Source organism: Phalangium opilio, unplaced genomic scaffold (assembly GCF_054372755.1).
Source record: "Phalangium opilio isolate 3A_F unplaced genomic scaffold, DU_Popi_V2 ptg000246l_1, whole genome shotgun sequence".
Classification (NCBI taxonomy): Eukaryota; Metazoa; Arthropoda; class Arachnida; order Opiliones; family Phalangiidae; genus Phalangium; species Phalangium opilio.
The window spans coordinates 4323648-4331668 of record NW_028324225.1 but is presented as its reverse complement, the minus strand read 5'-3'; the positions used below and the strand labels follow the sequence as shown (position 1 = coordinate 4331668).

At 35.1% G+C, this 8021-nt stretch overlaps 1 long non-coding RNA gene across 1 annotated transcript; it reads right to left on the bottom strand.

Annotated features, from left to right (window-relative positions):
* Positions 1 to 6185: 6185 nt before the first annotated feature.
* LOC149611444 (uncharacterized) lies at positions 6186 to 7221 on the bottom strand. Its single transcript, XR_016376442.1, has 2 exons — positions 6977 to 7221; positions 6186 to 6746 (listed from the first exon to the last, which is right to left on the bottom strand). It is a non-coding gene; the product is annotated as an uncharacterized LOC149611444 (long non-coding RNA).
* Positions 7222 to 8021: the final 800 nt, after the last annotated feature.

Genomic DNA, 8021 nt, shown 5'->3' with positions numbered 1-8021 from the left:
GTTTAGGAGTTCTTGCTCTTTATAAACAGTCAGTAGAATATTTCCAATATTCAATATTATTCTCTCAACACGTACTTGCTTCAAATAATTAATATCTTAAAATGATTTCAGAAAATGTAATTTGCTCTTGAAAATATGTAATTGTTAAAATTATATTGGAGGGAATAAATCGATTAACAATTAAATGAGTTGATTTAATTAAATAGTGATTAAGAATTAAATTCATATAAACAAAGAAAAATTGATGTATCGGAACTTCAGTCAATTGATAAACGTCACTCTCATCGTTTGTTCTTTCTGTCTTGGTCCAAACCAAGATCTTTTTTTTATCAGGTAGGCTGTGAAAATAAGTGCCCTGCGCTAGCAGCAGTAGTGGCTTAAATGGAGAGCCGCGATATATAATATTTAGACTATTAGAACTGGAAAAGTGATTTTAAACATGTTTAAAACTAGTTTTTTTGTGTTTTTTACTGTTTTTTCCTACTTGTTTAAAAAACAGTTTAAAACAACAAATGGTGTTTTAAACAATAAAAAACACAACTTTTGTTTTTTCTAAAAAAAACATAATTTCTGCCAACCCTGTCTTATTTTATGTTAGCGACGTCATAGACTGACGACGAAATACGATTATTTCCCGCTTAAATATTTTCATTAGCTGCCAAAAAAGTGAAAATTCTTCTGCTGACTCCACCCTTTATCCGCTCGGTCCCTGGTTTGAAACGACTAGACATTTACCGCCTTCAGGAGATGGCTAAGCAGACGATGGGGGAGGAGCTACACTTTTTTAAAAAAAAGCCCTCGCCATATGTTCCCACCATCAAGGGAACACCGGGAGCCCCTTTAGCCATTCCAACCCCCCTTCATACATTCCTGATGGAAGCAATAAATATAAGAAAAATAGCAGTTATCCGATTGATTTATGTAGTTATGCGGTTACTTTTTTTCTGAATGAAGCGAATCCGTCAGTAGCGTGCCAAAACCAGACATTTTGAATATCCTGTTTGAGGAGTTGGTCGATGGTGTCGACAATGTCATAATCTTTCTCTGTGAAATCCGACTTCAGCTTCCCTGATATTTCGAAGATAATGAAAGTGGTCGCGATCAACCAGGACATGGCTGCCACGCTTTCTCAACACGAGCGTACGCTGAAATCACGAAATACAAATCGAGTCCCAGACATGATACATTGCATCTCTTAAATTTAAGAAATTACTTAAGCTCGTAGAAGAAAAGGAGTATATTTTTCCAAATCATTTCGAAGAAAGTAAAAATGAACGGTCGATCACCTTGTTTATTGGGCGTGGCTAAAGCCAAGACGATTGACACTGCCAATAGACTTGAAAGCCAAGATAGCGTGAACTATAGTTAATGTGGGAAAAATATGGTACTGTATGTTCTTAAAATGTTCGGAGAAATTTCATATTACTTCTCCTTCCATTTCGAGGAAAGACAGAGATGGTTTCTTCGTCATCTTCGGGATTGAAGAAAGGATAAAGGTTGATACCGATTCATAAATGCCAGTGATGCGACATTTCATCGCCGGAGAATACAAATTATCGGCTTGCAATGGAAAAAAGAGCACGTCCATTGTCTGTCAAAAACGATAGAAAGCCACATCTCATTTCTTTTACCACAAGTTCATAAGATATGTTTCATAAGTTTGTCACTGGTTACTGAGAGCTTGTCATGAAGTGACGTAGGTGAAACGTCACATATTCTCGTAAAGTTGGTAAGTTAAGGTATTTTTATTCCAACCCGAATAGTATTAGGTCAGGTAAGGTCAGGTACTTAGTAGGAAAGGTATAAACTGTATTGGGTTAGCCTAATAATTGTTCAAAACTCAAGCTAAAACTGCTGTTTCCCAAAACAGCAGCCGCTATTTTTAAAAAGCAGTTTTGAACAACGACGTTGTTTTTATGGAATAGCAGTTGCTGTTTCGGAAACTGCTTATGCAAAGCACACCCGGAACACATAACTGAGCTAAAAACTAATTTTAACAAGCTCCTCGCTACCTGCAAAACTGCATTCTTAATTCCACGAATCGACATGCAAATACAACTTGAACTGGCTTGTGGAAGTGATATCTCAGGTGCAATGCCGCGCTTGATGTTGTGTGGGTGTACAATTTTGAAAATTACCTCTGGCAAAACACCTTGGTTTCTTATCACATTCACTTCATCCAAAGGTAACTCCGTAAACACGACGCTTCAAAGAATTGCATATGTTATTTTGACGACAATTTAAGAGAAATTGTTACAGATTTGTACCTGACGTTAAACCTTTTACTAAAATACTCCGTTACGGCAGCGTAGAGATCATCGGCGATCTCAAAACCCACAGTTTCCTTTAAGAAAAGAAACAAGTTGGGAAACCAAGTTAAACCTCTCCGAGCCGAAACGACTATCGCTATTTATTGATAAACAACTACAGGCCTTAAAATTTAAAACAAATGTATTGTTCAAGCGTTAAAAAACTTCCATCTCGGATCACCTAACCCATGGACAGGCAAATGTTACTGAATAGGGAGCTAAGTTTGCTTAGAGCAACGCCTGACATGATTGTTAACGTTTCTCCATTCTGAAGATAAGTTATCTCTAGCCGCAACAAAGAGTGGAATGGAAACTTGCCAAATCAGACCTATAACTGCAGCGATCTAATTGCGATCATAACTCTTGGTTCTATCATAAAGGGTATGCAATAGTTAGTTGTTAAATTCAGTTCCTTGAAATTTTTTGTACTACTTCCGGCACTAAATGTTTCAAGGTTCACACGTAACGTGGTTAACTTTGTCTAAGTATACTGACGTTAGTTTAAGAATGGTGTAAAGGCACTAGGATATTGCAATTCTAATTTATTGAATGCTTGTGGCCTCCGGAAGTAAGGATTTTCACTACGGTAATCATTTAAGATTAAGTTCGAGCATCGAGGGGTTTATCACTTATTAGGGTAAGACATCGAGGCGCTATTCACTTATTAGGGTAGGGCATCGAGGCGCTCTTCACTCCTTAGTGCGGTTAAAGGCTGAGCATCATGGGGCTAGTCACTCAAGTTTTCAGCATCAATGGGTTAATCACTCATTATTGTAATCGATAAGTGAAACTTTTATGAAGAAGTGTTGAATTGTGTGGAAATTCAAACTAAGATGTGACATTAAGAATCGATGTCTAAATATCCTTACCTCGACTATTCCCATCCGGATCGGGGGGTTCATGTTAAATAAATTAGAATAGTTAAGATGGGCGCGGTGCAAGTGTGATTTATTTCAACTTTGTCTTGAATATTATTACGCGAAAGGATATATTACTGCTCTAAATACGTAACTCGTAACTGTAAGGAACCGCGCTCGAAGGGTTGAAACGGAGGCTCCGGCTGAAAGGAACTCCTCGGTGCAAAATACCTGGTTTCATAAATAAATGTAATTATATATAATGCTTACGTTCGAGAACAGGCAGTATTTTAAGACTTTTGTTGTCGAAAATTTAATGCGCGAGAGATTTCATATTATAATTAAAGTAATTTTCACCTTATTTCCGCGAGTTAAAGTTCATTTTTAACGACCACAATTTTCAGTGGTTTATAGCTGGTGCATTTCTATGGTATTATGGAATTTAATTCCGCCTATTCAGCCTCAAGAACCTATCATTAGTTAAGTCATTAATGTTAATGGTTATACTTTATCGTTTAAAGAAGTGCCATTAACGTCCGTTGTCAAAAACGGTAAAGATCCGATATACTCAAGTCCTTTAAGAATTAAATAAAGTTCATGAATGTTTTTTTCGAGAAAAAGACCAGGAAATGGAGAGAACACATTTTCTAATCGCTTTAGTTTGATGAAATATACTGATAATCTTAATCTTTTAAAAATTTATATTTAACTTTAGTATAATTAAAGGTAATAGTTCGTGCATGTTTATGGTAATTATAACTTCACTTTCTGACTTGGGGTTGAGAGAATCATTCGTGAGCTAAGCCATTAATATTAATTTTACAGACCCTACTTTAGGTGAAGTCATCAGTTCTTAAGTATTTTTCGAAAGTTCATATTAAATTACCGTATTATTCCCAAGATTATAGCATTCACACTTTTAATGGCACGTAGACTTTAATTCAATTACCTTATTTTTCCAAGCGTGTTTATCTTAATTAAGTCGATTAGAGTTAAAACCAAGGAAAATTTTAGAACGGTTGCCTGAAGTACTTAAAAAATGTTATCGAAGTTTACTTCAAAAACTTCATGTCCGAAACATGGGGGTAATAAAAATACGGTATATGTCGTCCCCCTATGGTGAAATCTATTAAAATATACACTCATAAATCTTATTAAATTGATCTTTCCAATAAACGTAATTTCACCAGGGATAGATTTCATTTTAGAAATTAAATCTATTCCTGATTTCACTCAAGAGACAAAATTCTTTCATACTTAAATAAACTAATGAAATTAGAAGGCAAGTAATCTCCGAAACATGGGGGTAATATGAAAAGGGTATGTCTCGTCCTTAAAATATTTTAAAATTTACTGTAATTAATTTTATTAAATTGATCTCTCGAACGAGCGTAATTTCGTTCAAGAGCTTCATACTAATGCAGTTCAAAGGAAAAAACCTCAAATCTGAAACAAGCGAGTAATAGAAATAGGGCATATCTTGTCCCTCTTTAATGTGAAATCTTTAAAAATTAACAATAATTAATCTTATTAAATTGATCTTTCGTAAATTCTTATTAAATCCTAGCTATTATTGACGTCTAAATTTAAGCGTATGCCTCTTTACAGAAGTATTTTATGCTCTTTATAAATTTTTCGAAATTTAGGGTGTACAAGTGAGCTGATTCTCTATAAGGGATAAGAAAAAGCGCAATTGAGTGAACCTCTGGCGGAAGCCCTGCCACTAGGAAGGCTAGACGTTTCTCGTAACCCTAACCGATCACCCAAGACCGGATTAAGCAATTTTGCACCCGGGGGCCGAGATAATGTGCGCCCCCTCAAGCCGAGAAAAAAGGAACAGCAAGTGTTGCTAGGGGGGAATAGTTTAACTCAATGCGCCCCCAGCAAGCCTTGCCGCCCTTGCGTCCTGCGATCGCCGCGTACATCTTAACACTAGCGATGATAATGGAGTAGAAGTATCTATTGCTTTGCGTGAACTGTGAACGTGGTCCGGATATTCCATATACGTTTGCTCCGATTTGCCAGTTGCGAAAGCGGTGACAGATACACCCCGATCGCCACTCGGAGAGTTTAAAAACATTTTGACACTTCTCTACAACATTTTTCGCTTCATATTTCTAAGTCTGATATTGGTGGTAAGCGTATGGTGTTGCCATAGACTTTAGAAAGGGGATATCTTGGTTTTTATTTGCTTGATAGTTTAATTATTTATTTCTTGTAAATATGGTTTCTTTAATTATCCAAAGATAAAAGGAAAAGGGTAATAAAAGTTTAAAGAAAATAATTTGTGTTTAAAATTAAATTTTTAAGGAGTAATTTCATTTTAAGTAAAAGCATTTATAATTAGAAAATTAAATTATTTCATTTTAAATAAATCCATTCGTACAAAATTAAATATTTCGTTTTAAGTAAAAGCATTTATTTGCACAAAATTTTTTCGTGTTTCAGTAAAAGCGTTTATTTATACAAATTTAAATTATTTCGTTTTAAGTAATAGCATTTATATGTTCAAAATTTAATTATTTCATTTTAAGTAAAAGCATTTATATGTAAAATATTAAATTATTTCATTTTAAGTTAAGTATATATATGTACAAGATTAATTTATTTAGTTTCAAATAAAAGCATTTATATGTTCAAAATTTAATTATTTCGATTTAAGTAATACTATTTATATGTACAACTTTAAATTATTTCGTTTAAAATAAAAGCATTTAACTTTAAATTATTTCGTTTAAAATAAAAGCATTTAACTTTAAATTATTTCGTTTTAAGTAAAAACATTTAAATGTACAAATTATATCGTTTTAATTAAAAGCATTTATAAGAACAAAATGAAATTATTTCGTTTTAAGTTAAAGCAATATAAATACAGAATTCAATCAAATCATCTCCTTGTCTCCACAACATATTTACTCTAATTGTAGTGTTTGAAAGTTACCGTCACTGTTTTTAATACAAATTATCGATTTAAGAATATAAACTCTATGTGAGCGTTGTTGCTAGATTATTCTCGGTTTCCTCGAGTTCTTGACAAACAGCAGAAGTGATAAGGTCTTCTCGAGTATCAGAGCCATTAAGGTAATGACGTTTCCCATGTGGTACAGAGAAAGAAGGCTTTCGACTTCCTTAACGGATATCGTTGAAAAATCGTCCGGTGGCTCTTTCCATTTGATGAGATCCATCGAATATCGCGCTTTGTAGAAATGGCGGAAAAAGAGGTCGTTTTCGTTGCAAGTCTGTATCCTGTAACGAAAAAAATTGCAAAATCATCTTTTGTTTTTTGTGTATGTTCTTACATTTGATTGGCCATCTCCATGAGGTTTGATTGCGAGAAATTGTAGGAAACAGCAAAAACTAAAAGGTTATCCTCAATAGACGGCGAGAAGTAGTATTTGTTCGCGTACTGTATTTTGTTTTCCATTCTTCGATTTTCGAGCAGAAGAAACTGAGTCATCATTGTCCCAACTACCATGAACTTCCTCTTGTCACCGACGTTATCCGAGACGTTGACGAACTCGTCTCCTAAAATCACGTTTTCAACAGGGAGTATAGAACTTTCTGGGATGGACACGTTGACCTACAGTAATGAATTTTTAGAATTATTTCAATCATTCAATAATAAAGAAACAAGGGCTATTATACACTTTTTCCAACCCACAAAGGGCCAGAAATTAGAAATTATTATATGTCTTGTAGTTTGAAATTAAGTTTAATCGAAATTGTACAACAAAAACGCGTAAAAATTACATCATAAGCATATAAAACCAGCCGCAAGCGTGAATTCTTAATAAGGCCACGGGTAATCACCATTGTACAAGGGCGCCAGAGAGAAATTTGAGGTTCTACGCCACCTAGAGGGAAAACGAAGCAATTCTCTCCTTCCCGATTCCCCCTACCACCTTATAACCCGGAAATCTAAGCAGTCGTCTGCTTCTGCAATAAATGGCAGCGGTAATTGGTTTACTACGGGTTTTTAAGACTTAAGTTGTTTGTTTAAGATTAGGAACAGCAAATTATCTCGAATTTTTAAGTGATAAGTGTACACAGTACAACTGGTTTCTTATGAAAAGGATAAGTACAAAAGATAAAAGTGTAGGTTGCCGCATGCCTTTATTACGCGAACTTCAAAATCCTCGTTTTAGCCCCACTAGCAGACGACAATGTTTGTTATGATTACAAGTATTAATAGAGGTAGAGCTTATAATAGGTAAGTTTAAGATATATATTAATCCTTGTATTTATTCCCAAGCTTCCGGTAGCATCCCTTGCGCGATTTGAATAAAGTTTCCCTTTTGTGCCACCAGGAAGACTTCTCTCCCGAGTTTTACCTAGACAATGCCTGTGGCCAATCTCCCGCCGATTCACGCTTACGGGTGGTTTGATATTCTTATGATTACACGAGTTCGGATTGAGTATAAATAGAAAATCTGTGACGGGATTCTCTTAATAAGAAAAAATAGCTATTGTACAATCAATATATGTAATTACGCACTTACCTTATTTCTGAAAGAAGCGAATTCATCAGTACCGGCCCAAAACCAGACATTTTTAAAATCCTGTGTTAGGAGTTGGGCGATGGTGTCCACAGTATCGTAATCATTCTCTGTGAAATCCGACTTCAGCTTCCCTGATATTTCGAAGATAATGAAAGTGGTCGCTATCAACCATGATATCGCTGTCACGCGCCACGTGATCGCTTTTTCAACGCGGGCGTACGCTGAAATCACGACATAAAAGTCGAGTCCCAGATATGATACATTGCACCTCTTAAATTTAAGAAATTATTTACGCTCGTAGAAAAAAAGGAGTAAATTTTTCCAAATCATTTCGAAGAAAGTAAGGATGAACGGTT